The 20,886-nt window shown below is 38.7% G+C and overlaps 2 non-coding genes and 1 pseudogene across 2 annotated transcripts; 2 read left to right on the forward strand and 1 right to left on the reverse strand.

Annotated features, from left to right (window-relative positions):
* The first annotated feature begins 32 nt into the window (after positions 1-32).
* Positions 33-104, forward strand: trnah-gug (transfer RNA histidin (anticodon GUG)). The gene has a single exon. It is a non-coding gene; the product is annotated as a tRNA-His (tRNA).
* Positions 105-1,307: 1,203 nt separating this feature from the next.
* On the forward strand, positions 1,308-1,379 carry trnah-gug (transfer RNA histidin (anticodon GUG)). The gene has a single exon. It is a non-coding gene; the product is annotated as a tRNA-His (tRNA).
* Positions 1,380-16,726: 15,347 nt separating this feature from the next.
* LOC146498993 (uncharacterized) lies at positions 16,727-20,522 on the reverse strand (annotated as a pseudogene).
* Between the last annotated feature and the right edge of the window lie 364 nt (positions 20,523-20,886).

The following is a 20,886-nucleotide window of genomic DNA, read 5'->3' on the forward strand; positions in this document are numbered from 1 at the left end:
CCAGATAAAACCTACACTCTCAAGGTCAACTTGCCGTGGTCGTATAGTGGTTAGTACTCTGCGTTGTGGCCGCAGCAACCCCGGTTCGAATCCGGGCCACGGCAGAACTACTTTATCCAGACGTTAAGCTCCCAAGCTGGAAAGGCAGACTCAGCTCTGCTTGTTTTCTCTCTTCTCATCACAGAGGCTTATTTTCGGCTCACACGTGGCTCATGAGAATAAGTTTGAAATCAGAAACCCTGGCAGCAAAAGGGCATTTCGTTTCAAGATAAGAAACTTGTAGAGGTGAAATGTGATATCTATTGGTGCTGAACAGAGACAAGACAGAAAGATTTGCTGTTGGTCCAAAAACACAGAGACAAAACCTTTGTTTCCATATTTATCATCCCTTTCCCTGAAACACAGTAAGCAAGTCAGGAATGTTGGTATTATTTTGGACAGTGATCTCAGATTTGATAATCATATTAGTACGGTTACCAGAACTGCTTTATATCACTTAAAATATATTTAAGGTTGGAAAATTCTTGTTTCAAACTGACTCAGAGAAATTGGTCCATTCTTCCGTATCAGGCGAGTTAGATTCTTGTAATGCTCTATTTGTCTCATTACGCGAGTCATCAGAAGACTGACTTCAGCTTCAAAATGCAGTGGCCAGATTCATTGCAGGTATGCGGAAACTTGACTTTATTACCCCAGCACTGAAGGCACTTTTAACTTTTAACATATTTTAACTAGTTCATAAAGCTCTCGGTGGATTGGCCACTCACTACATACTTGACTTGTTCAATTTTAAAACCCAGTCAGACCTCTCGGCTCATCAGGTGCAGATCTTTTGACTATTCCTAAAATTAGGTCTAAGTGTGCTGAGGGTGCTATCCTGTCTGCTCTAATGTAAAATTCTTGTGTTCTAAATCCCATAGTACTACATAAAAATTGGGAATTCTCATGGTTTTGAAAATTGATTATGTTCATTATGCATATTTCAAAATTGTATACTTTATATTACTAGATCATTATTACGATCCATTAATGAGTAATATACATTAAAACATTTAGCAGCAGAGTTGTATTTAAAACCAATAATCTGCATCTACAAAATCATTAGCTACTTAAGCTTTTGAACACATGTTGGAGAGCCCAAAGGACAAATAATATCAAGCTCTGAAATGAATTAGAAATACACCAACGCTCAGCACTTCCCAGACCGAACGGCGGTATCTAAGGCCATTCTGTTGGGGGAAAGGGGGGCTGGTGACGTCTATGGGATCAAAAATTCCAGGTTAAAGTTGCTGTACTGAGGACAGCTCGCCGTGATCGTATAGTGGTTAGTACTCTGTGTTGTGGCCGCAGCAACCCCGGTTCAAATCCGGGTCACGGCAGTTTTTGCCAAAGTGCTTTTGTAAGAGTATGAAATCCATTACTGATCGTATAGATATTACCAATAATTATATCTCTATACATAGGTTTTTGTAACTTTTTTCTCTTTTTTTTGTATAGCGAATATATACCAGTATGGATGACACGAACACAGTAAATAGATAGAGTGGCTGCAATAAGTGTGTACATATTTCCGCCTACTCCATTTCATACTTGGTGATTGAGTTGTTACTTCACGTCAGATTTTGTTTGAGCACATACGTGTGTATGTGTATGCATATATATGTGTGTGTACACGTAGCATGTGCGCATATGTGTATGTCTAGATATGGCTTTGTTTTACGAAAAAGTAAAACGTAATGTAATCATCGTGTATGTATGTACCATTACACACACATACACAATCAGTTTACAAATGTATTGTAACTAATACAACCTTAAAAAAATGTTTTCTTCTCGGCTGTCATATCAGACAGCAAATTCTTTCTTTCTTGAAGGTTTTAGGCTCTTGACTGACTCGTGATGCCCACAACAGGAGAGCACTGCAGTCATCTGTGGTGACAGTTTCGTGTGCCGTTAAGGCGGAAGCACACAGTGTGCACTGTGACAGAATGTAGGCCGGTTCAGGAGAAGAATAAACCTGGCAGACTGCCATCTCCTGTAGAAATACAAATTGATATACTCATTTATAAAAGAGTCTTCTGGCTGCCAAGTGTCAACGTGAGTCTTTTTTACTGTTAAACAACATGTGGTTATTTTTATCTGTCAAATGCTTGGCTACCAAATCTGTGTTGACAGTTGTGTTAAAACAGACATCAACAGCCTACATAAATTGTGTTTTCTAACACATTAAAAAGATGTATGAGATGCAAAAATCACACTGTAAAATAACAAGCGATACTATTCAAAACTACTGGTTTCTTCTTAATAGAAGACAAGGAAACTGAGCTAATTCTCCTCTTATTTCTGTTAACCAATCCAGTGTTACACACTTTACTATGTGTCCACATGGTGTCAGCCTTATCTCTCTTTTCACTTCAACGAGTTCACACTGGGAGTTTGTCCAGTAATCCTAAAAGATAACTTCAGAGTTTTCCCTCTTTTTTCCCTTTATGCTACTGGATTATCTGCTGCACTTTTATGCTTCCAAACTGGCAGCAGGGGCTGAAATCTAACTAAACTGCCATAAAATTGCATTTGAATATTCATAGTGCTCAGAAAACTACCTGACTTTTTCTCCTAGTAGCACCATGGGAAACTTGAAATGCACAGTCTCACCCATGATTTTAAAATATATCATGGATTAGCATGAAGTTATGGAACACCAGGACTGCCATAATGAATTAATTAAATACACCATTAAATAATTAATTAAATGTGTCAATAATTAATTAAAATGGGAAATAATTAATTAAATAAATAGTTATGACACATGTAATTAATTAATTATTGACACATTTAATTAATTATTTATGTATTTCACATTTTAATTAATTATTGACACATTTAATTAATTAATTATTGACACATTTAATTAATTATTTATGTATTTCACATTTTAATTAATTATTGACACATTTAATTAATTATTTATTGACACATTTAATGAATTATTTATGTATTTCACATTTTAATTAATTATTGACACATTTAATTAATTATTTAATGATATATTTATTTATTTCATTTTGGCAGTCCTGGCGCCTGGCTCTCATCATGAAATAATTTTATCTGTCAACCTCACCCATCAAACTCAGGGGGCGGGGTTAACGCTGATCGACTCAAAACCATTGCTTTGGCCTGGTGGCCATTGTTTTTAGCACACAACAACCAGCATGTGGAAACTAACAGAACTGAACTTTGAAAAACCCTGTTTGTGTGTGTCACCAAATACAGTTTTAATATTTTTTTAGCCGAGAATGTAGTGGTTTAATCTTCATGTGTCTGGTCGGTTTGTCAAGATACAGCCTCTTTGCAATAGTGCTTCGATGATTTCGGAGATGTCTGCCCAGTCTCACGGCAAAGCGTGGGATAGACCCGCTCGCCTCGCAAGCAATCGAGCTATTATTACCGCCGACAAAGCGCAGGCCCCGGTACACAGCTGTAATAATCCCCGCTGACACGGACTTATTTTACTGAGGTTATATTTATCGGGGTTTTATTTCCTGATGTTCTTATGTGTCCTACGTGTTTCAGTCGCCAATTCTGAATTATAACTAACATTAAAAACATGTTTAAGGAGGAGAGAGAGCAAATAAATTCGATTAACAGCTGATTTTTGGGTTTTTGTTCAGTCATCAGTGTGACCTGCGTATAAACGCATAAAAGAGATAACGTTGGTGTTTCCTCATATAGTAACTGCTGGCTTTAACTGTACAAAGGTTGTTCGACACTATGACACACATACAGACTTCATGATATTCGGCTAATATTTTTATTGTGAATATTAATCATGAGGGTAAACGGACCTGTACACCACGGAGCAAGATCAGCATATCCACGATATCTTCAGCTCTCTGAGTTAACCCAGAGTTTCCCAGCTGACTAATCTAACGGTCATCTACGAATATGTCACGGCTCATACCAATATAATTTTACAGAAAATCATCCTTAATACTGCCAACTATTCCAGAGACGTGAAAATCTACAGCATAAAGAACACAAAAATATAGCAGTCTAACGCAACACTGTAACGGAGATGAACTGTCAGTTTGTCACAGATCAAAGTGGAATGAAAGCGATTGGTTGAACAGGTGTTCGTGATCTGTGTTTTCTGCATTTTCATCAGCGTAAGAGACTCAGCAGTTATAACAGTTATACATTTAATAAATTACCAAATGAACGCAAGAAACGAGCAAACCGGTTCCAACAATTTGAGTTTGTGTTCCCTCAGCTGCAGACTCGCTGCTGTTTAAATGTTTGAGAGGAAGATTAGATATAAAGCTCAGTCTGCGTTCACATTTGATATGAGGCCAGGACGGATAATGGCTGTGTCCTGTTTTAAGATCATACATGTAAAATTGTTGTCTGACCTCCGTCGATCCAGCCGCTCAGAGTTAACTGAAGTTAACTTGGATAAATTATAGTTAAGGATAAATTATAGTTAAGGAGTATCACAGATAACACCCACGTGAGCTCTGTGACTGTTCACCACTACACGGAAATCAGTAGGCTATTACTGAAATACACGTGCTATTTCATAAACTATGATATAAATAGGGAGGTCCTACTAACATGTTTATAGTTTTAAAGGACACCTTCCTGCCTTTCGTCTCATTCATGAGCAGTATTAGTTTTCTTCTAACATCCAGAAGTCTGCACCATGTGTTTCATAGTTTGTAACAAACCTTTGACAGCTAAACATAACATGACCGAAAAAGCAAAAAAATAAATAGAGAGAGAGAGAGAAAAGAAATCACATAAATTATATGTTAACCTCATTTATTTTTAGTTAAGTAAACTCTAAAAATTCTAACAGATCGCTGGTGCTTAGAATACAGTTGAATAACTATTAAAAAACAGATGATATAATATTTCTGTCCAGGTTGCAGTCTGCATTATGAACATGTAGTTGGAAACTCTGCTCCTCTCGGTGGAAATGCGCCTTCTCTTTCCTCTTTGTATAAAAACATTTTAAAAGTCAGTTTAATCTCAAACTTCACTGTTAAATCCAAAACACACCAGATAAATAGTTCAGTCTAACACATGTGCCAGTGAACCATTAAACGTCTGTTCTGAAACGTAACTTTAACCTCAGCCAAACCGATTTGCTCAGTTGTAAATAAAACAGCGAAGTAAACGTGACCGACAGACAAAACCTGAGTGAATTAAGTCCAGCGTTTAACCACTGAGAGCTAAAACTCAGGTGAGGTTTCAAAGCTGTGTGCCGGTGATTGGACATCAGCCGCTGATAAAGTGGGTTCGCCTATAAAGTGCTCTGTTGGAAAACGAGCTCCGGCAGCTCTGCGCTTGGGAAAAACTATATTTACTTATCTTGTGCAGAAAAATGTGCTGACATTGCGTAATATCGAGCACCGGCTGCCCAGTTAAACTGTGACTATCACCAGGTAACGTGGGCGTGTTTCTTGAATTAGCAGCAGGTGTTAAACAGCTGACAGGTGAGGAGGAGGATGCATGCAGGTAAACTGAGGGTCTGTTGAGCTGATCGCTGGTTTCGTGAGAAAAATGTCAGCTCGTTCTTTATGTTACAGAAGCACAGAGACACAAGACCAGGTGGAAAGAGACGATCGTTCGGTGAAAATGAGAATCTGCGAATGCAACATGTGGAACACGGAAAGTGGAATATGTAAACAAACCGGTTAACGTAACCCCCTTGGTGCACTCTGCATGCTGACTGTTAGCAGAGCAAGTGACATCTCTGAAAACATCTGAGCACTTTTGCAAACATGTTCTATGTTGACAACCTGACCAGACATGTGAAGATTACAGCGCGACATTCGCGGCTAAAACACTGTTAAAAGTGTAGTTGGTGACAGAAAAACGGGCTATTTTAAAACTACACCACCACCATTACTGCCTGTGATTTGAAATGCATTCTGGGATACCTGGCTGCCCCAAGTCTACACAAGCAATCGATTATCTAGGATCGACCTGTTTTGACTTACTTTGCACGGCAACCAATCAAATGTTAGAGAAGCTGCATGGGCAGCGTTAACCCCGCCCCCTGCGTTTGATGGGTGAGGTTGACAGATAAAATTATTTCATGGTGAGAGCCAGGCGCCAGGACTGCCAAAATGAAATAAATAAATATATCATTAAATAATTAATTAAATGTGTCAATAATTAATTAAAATGTGAAATACATAAATAATTAATTAAATGTGTCAATAATTAATTCATTACATGTGTCATAACTATTTATTTAATTAATTAATTCCAATTTTAATTAATTATTGCCACATTTAATTAATTATTTAATGGTGTATTTAATTAATTCATTATGGCAGTCCTGGCGTTCCATATGAAGTATTGTAAATGTTTATTCATGCCATCTCCAGGATGAATTACAGGACTTTTCACAATCGCTCAGTTATACCTAAGATTCAAGAAGTTTATTGTCACACTGCAAAACACAAGTGGTTACGCAGAGCACTGAAATTCTTACTTTGCAGGTTCCCTTCACACAACTAAATAACAATTAATTAAAATAAAGAATAAACCTAACCCTGAGCATGGAAAATAGCATAGAAAATAATAAATGAAGTAAAATCAAGTGCTTTGTAGCTTATCTAGCTTATGTGTGGGTGTAGTCAGAATTTAAAGTGAAAGTAGTTGCAACACTTTCACAGTGGTTATATATAGAGAGTATGCAATATTAAAATTTTTATATTGTAAAATGTATATTGTATACCTAAAGTACATTCTCAAGAGGTCAAAATATCTGCATCTTCATTTGCAAGTATGATGCTGACATTTTAATGTTAGTAAATGCTAGCATGCTAAATTAAGAGGATGATGTGTTGGTTGTTGTGAGGGTGCTAGCAAGCTGAGCATTTACCTCAAAGCAAATGTGCCAAAGTAGCCACAGTCTCACCAAATACCAAACTAACTGTTGGTCATAGACTGTATATAAAAATGGCTACCCATTGCTTTCTGGCCATAGTAATTTGTAAACCTCAACAGTAGAATTTTGGACGCCATCAGCGTTTTTCTTTTTTGGAAATAAGCAGTTGTATCCAATCTGTGTCTGTAGCCTTTACGCCCCTTCTTGGTGTGATTGGACCTTTTTGCAGTATTCTTGATTGTATTTCTCTTTTAATGGATTTCTGTCATAAAAAAAATATGGCTTGCTGTTTTTTACAGCATGGTCAAAAAAAATCTCTGCATCAGTTTAGGTGAATAAAATTCCAATAATTATTTAGCATTTATTTATTACTTAATAGTGAACAAATATGTGTAATGTATCTTGCTACCCAAGCTTGCTAGTGTTACCTTGTACCTTAACCTAAATTAACCTAAATCTCATAAAACTGCGACATAAAACTTTCATAAGCTAAGATGACCTTAAAATAACGGGGCTAGGTGCGGTGATGCTAGCGTTAGCCACTAGCACGCTACCTTCACAGGTGGTCAGACTTTGTAAACAGGCACTCAGTCAGAGGTTGGGCTCTCCGTTTCGCTGCAGGGTCCCTTCATTCTTCACATATCCGTGTCGAGCCGAGTGTAAATCCCGAGGCCGAACGGCCTTTGTACAAGCACACACGCTTCTTAGCAGGGCAAAGCTATGAGCTAGAAAAATCCAGGCTGGCAGACAGCCTGTGTCTGACCAACCAATCAGAGAGCTCCTTACATCCCACGGTGTGGCTAATTTGAATAGCAGCAGGATTTTTAAAATGAAGTTGTTAATCCAACTGCTAATCCAAATGCTAATCCACATGTTAATCCCTGAGCAAACAGGAAAGGGAAATGGATTTTGAAATGCAGTTTATTAAAGTGCAATTCGAAAAAGGTTTTTGAAATGCAGTTTATTAAAGTGCAATTCAAAAAAGGTTTTTGAAATGCAGTTTATTAAAGTGCAATTCAAAAAAGGTTTTTGAAATGAAGTTTATTAAAGGGAAATTCGAAAAAGAGGTTTTTGTTGTTTTAATTTGATAACAAGCCGGGAGCTCGAGGGTCACTGAAGCCGCCGAGAACGGCACAACTCCCGGCACATCATTTTCAGATCACTGCGGAGTTTCGCTACTCAGGTTAAACGTAATATATAAGTCACTTAGACAACGTAAAAATGATATTGTTGGGTTTTTTTCAGTGTTTTATTTGTTCGTGAGTAAATCGGTTTGGCCGAGATTAAAGTTATTAGATTAGATAAAATAAAACTTTATTAATCCCCCGGGTGGGTTCCTCTGGGATTTTCACACAGCTGAATAAACGTCAAACAGAAAACTGATTAAACAGAAGTGTGAGACGGTCGAGAATTTACGCCAGTGTCCTGTTATATTTTAGACAGCAAGGAGCAGACGGCCCGAGTTTACTAAACTCCACCGAGACAGCGGTGACACTAATCAGAAGGCTAGACCGTCCAATTTCCCCAGCCGTTTACTTCCAGCCTAACCGACCTTCTGAGGACCCGGCCCACGTAGACCGCGAAGGCCGGGTCCTCAGGAGGATGCAGCCCATGAATTTGGACACGACTTATGTCTCTCACACACAGAGACCAAGAGTGTGCAAAAAATGTACATTTTCACTCAAACTTAATTTGTTTCTCTTTTCATGTAAATCCTACTGCTAAGATGAATGATTCTAAAAGAAAACAACTATTTTATAGAGCAAAAAAGAGCAAAAACATTTCTAAAATTAAGCAATTTCCTATCAAAATTGCTTAATAAACATTTATTTTATTTTATTTTATTTTATTTTATTTTATTTTATTTTCCTTAAATGTGTTAAATATATATTTTCTCATCTAAATGTCCACTGAAATGTGAGCCTGGGGGCGGTAATGCGCCTTAACATTGGTTGCCAACCAAGAAGAAGAAGAAGCTGTTAGCCAGGAGGGAGGGGGTGAGTGAGTGAGTGATTCGTTCGCTCTATGGCTGTCTCCCAATTCAGGATCTGCAGCCTTAAAGGCCGCATTTTAAGGCCGATTACGACACCGCGACGCGACGAAGACTGTCCCAATTCGAAGGCTGCCCGAAATGCGGCCCTCAAATGCGTTCTTAATTTCCCTGAATTTTAAGGACATGGCGGTGTAGACTTCGTGGCCCAACATATCCCAGAATGCATAGCGCGGCGGTGGGTGTGGATAATTTTGCCGAAAAAAACGGCGGATGAGGGGCGCCCGAAGAGTAAACTTAAGTAAGTACTGAATATTATGTCACTTATTTATGTGCAAATGTTTAATAATGAAGATCATTAAAACATTACTGTTGGCCACATGTCGGCAAAGTTATGTGACATTAGTGACGTTTGTACTAACTTGGTTTTACAGCCTTTACTTTAAAATATACGCTGTTAAATAGCTGAGCTTAATTTTACAGAGAATGATCAAAGCTCATGTAGAAACAAACAAACAAATGAACAAAAGATTTTATCCTTAATTTCTGTCAAACAAAGCTGTATGAAACGTTTCCAGCTGTTAGTATCATGGTTGCTAGGCAACCTGGGCAGCGCAACGGAGGCTAGACCGTCCCATTTCACAAGCCTCGCACTTCCGGCCTTAGCGGTCTTTAAGTACGTGGCCCTTGAGGATCGTTGAGGCTGCGTACTTTAAGGCTGCAGACCCTGAATTGGGAGACAGCCTATGATTCAGCACAGGAGGGAGGGGGTTAGTGAGTCCTGAGTGATTCGTTCGCTCTATGATTTAGCACAGGAGGGAGGGGGTGAGCGAGTCCTGAGTGATTCGCTTACGATTCAGCACAGGAGGGAGGGGGTTAGTGAGTCCTGAGTGATTCGTTCGCTCTATGATTCAGCACAGGAGGGAGGGGGTTAGTGAGTCCTGAGTGATTCGCTCGCTCTATGATTCAGCACAGGAGGGAGGGGGTGAGCGAGTCCTGAGTGATTCGCTTACGATTCAGCACAGGAAGGGAGGGGGTGAGTAGTAGTGATGGGATTTCCGGCTCTTTTTAGAGTTCCGGCTCTTTTTAGAGATCCGGCTCTTTCGGCTCCGAAGCGGCTCTTCAGGTTGTTTTGTTGCTTTAATTATTTAATCATTAACAATAATATAAAATTATGCAGAAAAGGAATTACTAATGTAAAAAAAAAGTAGTTTTATTTATATATGTTTATATATGGACCCTAGAGACAAAGCACGTACAAACTCCAAAACACATTTCTAGCATTTACTGAACTTCCAAAACAGAGCTACCTAGATCACTTAAATTACTCAATTGAAAACATGTGTGTATTGCATAAGCACTCATATTTATTCAAATAATTAAAAAAAAAAAAGTTCATTTACCTGTTACTACCACACACCAAATCCGGTTGTTGATACTTCCTGGCTTGTGTAGCCACTAGGTAACAAAAGCTCAACACTGCGCCCTAGAAACCTGGAGCACTTCTGTTGTCTTTTGTACGTGTTTTGGAGTTTGTACGTGCTTCTGAGTTTTTACGTGTTTTGGAGTTTGTACGTGCTTCTGAGTTTTTACGTGTTTTGGAGTTTTTACGCGTTTTGGAGTTTGTACATGCTTAGGAGTTTGTACGTGCTTTGTCTCTAAGGTCCACCATAACTATACTTTATTTATTCACTCCACATAAAATGTAATAAATAAATCATATAATACAAAAATCAACTATTTACATTTTAAACTTTTAACTATTTAAATTTTCAGCTTTTTCCTTTTAAACAAATTTAACGTGAAACACAAAACACTGCAAACCACAACACAATTAAATATAAATTAAAATATTAAAACAAAAAGAAGATGCACATTCTCTGTCATATGGGCCTGCATGATTTCTGAATCCTTTATCATCTGCAACTGAAAATAGTGGATGATTACTATACCTTTCTAATGTGACGTTGTTGTCCCTCGCTCTCTTTCTCTCTGGCTCTGTTCCTGTGCTACTGCCAGTGTAACTAACGCCCCTCCCCCCTCTGCCCAGCGCAAAGTACAGGCCGCGCATGCGGAGTTTAGCGGAAAAAAGGGCGAGAGAGAGGGTGAGAGAAAGACAAAAAAAAAAACCTCACGGCTCCCAATAAGGAGCCGGGTCGCGTCGTTCACTTCAAAGAGCCGGCTCTAAGAGCCATTTCGTTCGCGAACGACCCATCACTAGTGAGTAGCTCAAATGTGCTGTTAGCATGTTAGCAGAGCGATGCTACTGCGAACCGAGGAGCTATTTTCTTGATGTGAGTTTCTACTCAGGGTTTTTTCTTCCAGTTCAGAGCAGAAATTTTTTTGTTACGATACTGGATGTTGTGTTTTTCTCCACAATTTTAATTATAAGCTAGATACACACATCACCAATAACCATGATGAAAAACGCTAATCTGCTTCCATCACCATTAGCTGATTAACATTGAGCTGCTGCAGTCAACACCATCAAACTAATTTAGTGTTTAATGTTATGTTATTTAATGCTTTTATTTTTAAATCTTTACCAGAGCTTAAAGACTGTAGATGTTCACACCTGTTGTTAGAAAACCAAGCTCACAGCAGTATTTTTTTTATAACAGAAAATTTAACTTTTTATTGGTTACCGTGTTTATTACCACTTTTATCAGTAATGTACTTCCTATAAAACATAGATTTGATAAGTTACCGGTTTATTGAAATCAGCTAGTGAACACATCGATCACTTTATTGAACTACACGCCTTACACTCTTGTGAACTCTGGTTACTAACAGCAGGTGTGAATGTTTGGAGTCCAAAACGCAGATAAAGATTAGAATAACAAGGCAATGTAAAATCAGTTTAATGCAGTTGACAGTAGCAGCTCAGATGGAAATCAGCCAATTGTGAGGGGAGCAGAGGACCAAAACTGTAAGAGTTGTGGGACAAGTGAAGAGAACACTGTTGGCATTATTGTTAGCATAAAAGATGGAAATTTAAATAAATGTTAAATTTTAAAATTGATCATTGCCTCCTGTGTCTAAATGAACATATATATATATATATATATATATATATATATATATATATATATATATATATATATACTGAATACCAGTAAAAAAAATGAAGTAATGCACTCTTTTCAAGGATGCCCCAAAGACCATCACTTTTCAAAATAATAATAATAATCAGTAATACAAATAATATGAAAGTTACTTACATGTCAAAGATCGTGTTTGTGATCTTGAGGAATCTAAACGTGATAAGGAAATGAAAGAAAGTGTGTGAGGAAAAAAATACAAACATTTTCGGTTTTTCCCAGGATAATTCAATATAAAAGATTCTCTTACTAAAAAAATGAACAGTGTAATTAAAAGTCTGAAAGGCACTGCATGTGTTTATATGGTAAACTGACTAATTCAAGCAGCAAACACTAGCAGTGCAAAAATGTATCTAACTAGCTGACAGACTTAAAAGTCACAGGAAGATATATCAAAATGGTGACTTATGCCAGAACAAATGACTTGACAGATAAATCCTAAATTTCCTTTAAGTAAAAAATTGGTGACATAGTAATAAGTGATCCCTAGTGGTTTTCAAATTATTACATGGCTTGTTAATTTTTTTTATAAATTATTAAGAAGCCAGATGACTTCAAAACATTTACAAATTACTATAAAGCACTATCCAAACTTCAAAACAAGTGCCAAAATCTCCAAATTAAAAGTACTCGCAAACTATAACAATTTGATTATACTTAAAAATATGCAAAAGCTAATTTAGTGGAATTTTTACCTGCTCCAGAATACATTAAAAATGCACTATTTAATTGAAAAGAACAAAGTTTGTGTACTTTTAGAAAGGATTATTAGATATTTGGGGATACTAGCCATAAAGAGGGTCTCGTACATTTACGAGCATCAAATTTCCTGGATTTCATGGTTTCAAAGTTTAAGTCTTTGAACTTCATAATAAAATTTAGTCCATTATTAGCAAAACGAATTTAAAAAAGAGCAAAAAAAATGCTTAATAAATAATAATTGTTTTAAACTTAAGCTTTGTAATTGTAGCAGATTTCATTATGTGTGTAATTTTTTATTTAGCCCCACAGTAGTAAAAGCCATAAATGGGAGTTAGATTTATTACTAGTATTTTACACAGCATTCAGCTATAGTAACATGTTCTGCATTTTCCTACTTCACCATCTAATCTGAACAGCTGCACTCTCTTAATTAATTAATAACCAAACATTTCTCAGTAACCAATAACTAGATGGAACAGCACAGTATCTAAGAGAGAGATCAGACAGTGTTTGAGCTAAAGAGGCTGTGTGTTTCTTTTGGGGGCTTTTTGCACACTGATTCACCACCGTTTTCCTACAGTACAATGCATATCTGGTAACATTACTGTAAACGTGACCAGTAGGTTCACGTTCAGATCAGAAATCCGTTTCAGCTGCAGGCATCTACTGCAGTAATTTAAACAATCACCTCATACGCCTCATGTTTTACACGCCTATAAGGTGAGCTTGCTACACTGCACATGAATATTACGTGACATGGTATGACTCATGTTCAAACATTTAAGATACTGTTCAGCCATTTTGTTTACTGGGTAGTGCATAATGGCCAAGTTACCTGAGCGGGAATCCACTAAAGCCAAAAAAATAATATATATATTTTTTAATTAATTACAAATACCTTATAGGAAAACTTAAGAAAAGGTTGCAGAAGCACAGAAACAAACTGCCGTGTACGTTATAGTATGTAAATTCAAAAACTGTATAGAGAGAATGGCGCAATGAAAACAGAATAAGATAAGATAAACTTTATTGAGTAGAATATAGGCAGTAAGAGTTTTGTAATTAACTTTTAATTACGTTTGCCAAAGACAATGACAGTAAATTAACCCAGCTCTACCTGCTTCTCTTTTCTCTAATACAGTAGAGTCTGATCTACTAAAAATCCTCATACTTGACAACACAATAAAACACAAGAAAAGTCAGAATATGTTTGAGATTAGGATTTTTATTTGATGGTAAATCTATTTTTTTTATGTCAGGTTTTTTTTACATTTCATTTTGTTTTACTTTGATGCTATAATAGATGATTTTAAAATTCAGTTAAATCTAAGATTATATAGCATCGCAGCAAAACAAGAGTCTCCTCAAGGTGCTTTATAATGTAAGGTGAAAACCCTACAGTATTAGCAGGAAAATACCCAACAATCAAAAGTTCCCCTTTGAGCAAGCACTAGGCGACAGTGGGGAGGAAAAACTCCTTTTATAAGAAGAAACCTCCAGCAGAACCAGGCTCAAGAAGGGGCGGCCATCTGCTGCGACCGGTTGGGGGTGATGGAGAGACAATATAGGGAGACAAGATGAAATATAATTCTGTTGGCCAATTACATTGTTTTTGAATAAATTATTGAATGCTTCGAGATCTTTAAAGAAGCATTGTAGTGTGTGTGTGTGTGTGGGGGGGGGGGGGTGTCAAGCTGGTCTTTTAGTCATCGCTGCTGCCCTTAAAGCAGCTCCTAAACGGCTTCATTAAAGCTTTTCCCACTGCTCGAAAGAACCTTGTAATTTTAGACTTCAGTGGGGACTTGAGTACAACCTCAATAATCATGTCCAGGAGATCCTGAAAAAGTTCATCAAAAGTGTAATCATCTGGTGCAAGAGCCGAATGTACAAACTGATCTGCAGAGTCAAGCTCCTTTATAAGGGCTTTACTCATTTTCTTTAGAATCCGCCGTTTGTTATTTTTAATAGCACTCAGATATCCTGGGATTCTGACCTTATCTAGAAGCAGATCTGTAAGACGCCTGGTGATCGCTTTGTATTTTCTATATTCAGAGTCTTTGTGTCGAAACTACATTTCTCCAGGAGCTTATCTAACAGACAGTTACTGAAGTCTCTGACAATTTTCTCAGTCTCCTCCTGTAAGTTTTTAGAGGTTGATGGCTGACTTTGAGCTTCTGTAAGCCCAGCTTCAGTGATTGGTTCAGGCTCAGGGCTGTTTTCTGGGGGTGGGCCCTGCTCTAGTACACTCACGCAGGAGACTGTTTCATTTTTGGGAGGACAATCTGGACATGACTCTGGTTCAGACAGTCTGTCATTTTCTTTTTGCTCTGTTGGAGTCAGTGCTCTTAAAATCACATCCTGGATGTCTCCCACGGCACCAGAAATCTTGTCACTTTGGACAGTTTGATCCAAAGCATCATTCTCTAACCACAGAAGAGTGTTTTGCAAAAAGTTTTGCACTGAGTCTTCTACAGTCACATAGAGGACCTCAGGCGAAAAGGGTAACTCATCTGTTGGCTCTGCAGACCTAGAGATCACGGAGTCTGAAAGACCTTTTCCTGATAGCATCACAGGGAGTACATATCTTTCAGTTGACTGGAGATGGTCATACACTTTATCTGTCAACTCCCTGGAAAACATCTGAGTTGCCTTTATCTTTTCCAGGGGGTTCCAGATAAGGTTAAAATGTTCTGGCCCGTTTAATTTATTAAACATTTGTTCGAGAATGGGTTTGATGGTGTTATAATCAACTGGGGAAGAACTTTTAAGCATGCTATCCATCACTGGTGTGTTTACATAGCTACAAAAAGAACTGTAGTTGTCCATAAAATCTGCTCTCTGATCATCAAGAGACTTGACCGGTTCGTGGAGACAGATGAAGAACATTTTGTTTTTCTTCACCAGGTGTTTTATCTCTCTGATCAATTTGTAAAACTGCTTTTTGGCAAAAGCGCAGAAGCGGTCTTTGTGCAGCTTTTGGTCATTGCTTTTTCTGGATGGGATGCATGACGCGAAAAAGTTTTTCACCTTTTGGATAATTAACTGCACATTAAAAGCGGGTTTGCGTGAGTCACATTTCTCACTAGATGCGACATCTTTACCATCAGAAGACTGCAGATTATCAATTATTGTGTTTACAATGTCAGCTGCAGCTATTTGTGATGGCGTGCTGGGACGCTGGAGACTTTCAGCTGTCTCAGCATCTGTGCACTCTATTTCTGTGTCATCTTCAGCATTCAAATACTTCAGAGTGTCAAATATTGCACTGACAACATCAGCCACGATCACTTCATCTGGGGTGCTGGAACGACTTTCCGCCATCTCTCCAGTTTCACTTTCTTTTTTCTTTACAGGCGTCATGTCATTTTCATCCTTATTGTCCTCTGTGATTCCTGTGTCTGTGCTCCATTTGGTGAGAGTGCTGCTCACCTCCTCAACAACCATTGCCTTCTCAGAGATCTTTGATTCAGTATTCTCTGCTCTTGAATTAGACAGGCTAGGGGAACTAGCTGCGCTGCCCTTTGACATGCACTGGCTGCTTAGCTTACCTGCACATTTTTCCAAACACGAGGCTGCGAGAGAGACCATGCGTCGAAGGTTTTTTGTGGTTGTCATTTTTCCACTGACATAAACAGCAGGATCTGACCGTAAATCCGGGTTGTAAATCCACTCGGCGACGGTGGATAGGAAAAACTCCCTTTAAAGGAAGAAACCTATTGCAGAACCAGGCTCAGGGAGGGTCATCTGCCTTGACTAGTTGGAGGGGTGAGGGGGAAAAAAGAAAAGAAAAAGGATGAAGAAGGGAGGGGAGAAAGAAAAATGGAGAGTGATGGAGAGAGGTGGTACGAGAGAAAGGGAGAAGAGGGGAGGTGAAAAGAAAGGGATAGAAAGGAGGAAAGAAAACCCCAACAATCCCCTCTGAGCAAGCACTCGGCGACAGTGGATAGGAAAAACTCCCTTTAAAGGAAGAAACCTATTGCAGAACCAGGCTCAGGGAGGGTCATCTGCCTTGACTAGTTGGGGGTGGGGGTGGGAGGGGGGGGGGGGGAGAGAAAAGAAAAAGGATGAAGAAGGGAGGGGAGAACGAAAAAATGGAGAATGATGGAGAGGTGGAAGGAGAGAAAGGGCAAGAGGGGAGGTATAGGGGTGAGGAGATGAGAAAAGCGGTGGAGGAAGACCAGACTATGCCGCCTCATGATCCAGTGAGGAAGCAGAAGGGTCCCTCCTCCTGAAAAACCACAAGCGTTCCTTCTTCTTTTTCAGGCACTGTTCCTGGAGCTCTTTTTTTCTGTAGGATGAGGGTTTTCAGTTCTTCGGTTGTTACTGTAATTTCCTCCTCAAGTTTCTTGCATTTTTTCTCCAGTTCTTCTAATTGTGCTTGTTTTTCTTCTCCTGTATTTTTTCCAGTTGCTCTTTTTCCTGAAGAAGCTCTTGGTTTTTCTCCAGGGCTTCATCAAGCTGTACTTGCAGCTGCTGTTTCAAGTTGACAGCGTCTTGGAGTTTCCCATAGATCTCCAGACTAACAGCTTGCGCTTGTTGAAGCTGGCAGGACATTGTTCTTAACTCATGCCTGTTCTGCTTCTTTTCTGTCATCAGACTTGCAATGCGCTGCTTTGCTTGATTAAACATTATTCCCCAGCCCTCATTTATGTTATCCACGTTGGGCTGCTTCTGTTGGTTCACCAGCATTTCCTTGTGCCTTTCTTCCAAGTCTTTATTTCGGCCTTCCAGTTCTCTGTATTTAGTGTCCAATTGTTTCTTCTCATGAAGCACTTGTGCATTTCTGTGCAGTGCTTCATTAATCTTTACTTGCAAGACATCATTTTGTTTCTTCATGTTGTGAAGTTTGCATTCCATGTCTTTCTCCTTTATGTCCTGATTTTTCTTCTCTTGAAGAAGCTCTTGGTTTTCCTCCAGGGCTTCATCAAGCTGTACTTGCAGCTGCTGTTTCAAGTTGACAGCGTCTTGGAGTTTCCCATAGATCTCCAGACTAACAGCTTGTGCTTGTTGAAGCTGGCAGGACATTGTTCTTAACTCATGCCTGCTCTGCTTCTTTTCTGTCATCAGACTTGCAATGCGCTGCTTTGCTTGATTAAACATTATTCCCCAGCCCTCATTTATGTTATCCATGTTGGGCTGCTTCTGTTGGTTCATGAGACTTTCCTTGTGAATTTCTTCCAAGTCTTTATTTCGGCCTTCCAGTTCTCTGTATTTAGTGTCCAGTTGTTTCTTCTCATGAAGCACTTGTGCATTTCTGTGCAGTGCTTCATTAATCTTTACTTGCAAGACATCATTTTGTTTCTTCATGTTGTGAAGTTTGCATTCCATGTCTTTCTCCTTTATGTCCTGCTGTTTCTTCTCTTGAAGAAGCTCTTGGTTTTCCTCCAGGGCTTCATCAAGCTGTACTTGCAGCTGCTGATTCAGGTTGACAGCATGTTGGAGATTCTGTTGGTTCACCAGCATTTCCTTGTGCCTTTCTTCCAAGTCTTTATTTTGGCCTTCCAGTTCTCTGTATTTAGTGTCCAGTTGTTTCTTCTCACGAAGCACTTGTGCATTTCTGTGCAGTGCTTCATTAATCTTTACTTGCAAGACATCATTTTGTTTCTTCATGTTGTGAAGTTTGCATTCCATGTCTTTCTCCTTTATGTCCTTCTGTTTATTCTCTTGAAGAAGCTCTTGGTTTTCCTCCAGGGCTTCATCAAGCTGTACTTGCAGCTGCTGTTTCAAGTTGACAGCGTCTTGGAGTTTCCCATAGATCTCCAGACTAACAGCTTGTGCTTGTTGAAGCTGGCAGGACATTGTTCTTAACTCATGCCTGCTCTGCTTCTTTTCTGTCATCAGACTTGCAATGCGCTGCTTTGCTTGATTAAACATTATTCCCCAGCCCTCATTTATGTTATCCACGTTGGGCTGCTTCTGTTGGTTCATGAGACTTTCCTTGTGAATTTCTTCCAAGTCTTTATTTCGGCCTTCCAGTTCTCTGTATTTAGTGTCCAGTTGTTTCTTCTCATGAAGCACTTGTGCATTTCTGTGCAGTGCTTCATTAATCTTTACTTGCAAGACATCATTTTGTTTCTTCATGTTGTGAAGTTTGCATTCCATGTCTTTCTCCTTTATGTCCTGCTGTTTCTTCTCTTGAAGAAGCTCTTGGTTTTCCTCCAGGGCTTCATCAAGCTGTACTTGCAGCTGCTGTTTCAAGTTGACAGCGTCTTGGAGATTCCCATAGATCTCCAGACTAACAGCTTGTGCTTGTTGAAGCTGGCAGGACATTGTTCTTAATTCATGCCTGTTCTGCTTCTTTTCTGTCATCAGGCTTGTAATGCGCTGCTTAGCTTGATTAAACATTATTCCCCAGCCCTCATTTATGTTATCCACGTTGGGCTGCTTCTGTTGGTTCATGAGAGTTTCCTTGTGCCTTTCTTCCAAGTCTTTATTTCGGGCCTCCAGTTCTCTGTATTTAGTGTCCAATTGTTTATTCTCATGAACCATTTCTGCATTTCTGTGCAGTGCTTCATTAAGCTTTACTTGCAAGACTTGTTGGTTCTTGACAAACCCATTGTGCCTTTCTTCCAGCTGTTTATTATGGGTCTCCATTTGTCTGCACTGCTCTTCAAGTTGAATCTTCTCTGCTTGGATTTGTTTAATCCTGTCTTCTAGATTTTGGTTTACCTTGCTGTGTTTTCTTTCAGACATGTTGTAGTCTTGATAAAATTACTGTTTCCAAATGTTTCTAAGGCATACGTTTGAATGCTGCGAACACGAGTGCTGCGAATAAACTGACTAAATGTTTAGGATTCGCACCCCTATTTAAGGCTTTCAGATCAAAGGCATATATGTGCCTTTGATCTGAAAGAACCATCGTAGTATGATGTCATAGGAATTAGGCTGTCACATGACATAATTGAATGAGGATTCTTTTTTTTTAGGTGAGTCAAGTTTTATTCTGTTATTTTTAGCTTTTAGCTTCTATTTTTCTCATTTTTAACATTTATATTTTTAAAATTATTCAACTTTATTCAACAAAAATTTCCCATGTATTTCAGTGGAAAGACCCTTCAAATTCTCATTCAACTTACTCCTCTTTAAACTCTTACCACTTCCACATACGTTGACATAGAGCCACCATTCAAACTTTAAAACGAAGCCAAAACATTCAACTATTCAACTTGCATTTATATTTTCAATATCTATTATACTTTTTCTTCAGTTCCAGTTTAAGTTTCATCCTTTTTTTTCCAGCCGTTTCAGAGTTTATAATGGGTGTGTATGGGACGGAATGTTGGCGCTAGAGTGAGACAGCTCAACTGCCAGAGTGAGAGGAGGGGGGGAATTAATCTTAAAATCTTTTCTTAAAACTGCTGCTGTGTCCACAAAGTTCGCTCTACAGCCATCATTTTACCCTCAAAACGTAGCCATCGCTGTTCTCTTTCATCCAATGTGTGTATTATTGTAATAGGTGTTATGGTTCTTTCATAAATTTCACCAATGCACAGCCTCCTCCCTCCAACTCTTCCATAGACTCCAATGTTAAAATGGCTCAGAAAGTTTGTTTGAAAATCAGAAGTACAGGCTGTCTTTACACTGTCACCATGTCCATATAATAAACTCCACAGGCATGAAAACTGAGAAATCAGTAGACTAGACATTGCTGGTGCTCACGGTGAAAGGATTTTGTCAATATGACTTGTACTTTTCATTTGGGAACGATTTGTTTTGGGCTGACTTTTCTGTTCATTTTAAGCAGCAGAAGTGAGGCGCATGTCTGTGTGCGTGCCATTGGGTGCAGTCACTATAGCAACCAGGTTCACACCAGCCTGCTTAATGAGCTCTCTCTCACTCTGCCAAGGTTAAACCTAAAAATGTCTGCTGCATCTAAACAGTTGTAGTAAGATTAACTTTTTCAATAGGTACAATAAGACAGATTTGACAGGGTTTTGCCACAGATTAATAGTTTGTCAGTAGTTAGTATATGCCAACGAAGTAGAGCATTGTGATTGGCACAAAGGTTTTTCAGATCTGGGCAGTTGGAGTCAGTTGATGTCTTTAAAATCATCCTTTCTGACTGGATAATTAAAGCTCACAGCATCTACCTGTCTGTAGTTGATTTTCCCACATTTTAATTAACGTTTAGCTAATCTAATCTCATTTAATGTCTCTGTTTATAGTCTGTATAGTTTATCTCCCCACTAACA

The sequence above is a fragment of the Neolamprologus multifasciatus genome, chromosome 17 (genome assembly GCF_963576455.1).
Source record: "Neolamprologus multifasciatus chromosome 17, fNeoMul1.2, whole genome shotgun sequence".
NCBI lineage: Eukaryota > Metazoa > Chordata > Actinopteri > Cichliformes > Cichlidae > Neolamprologus > Neolamprologus multifasciatus.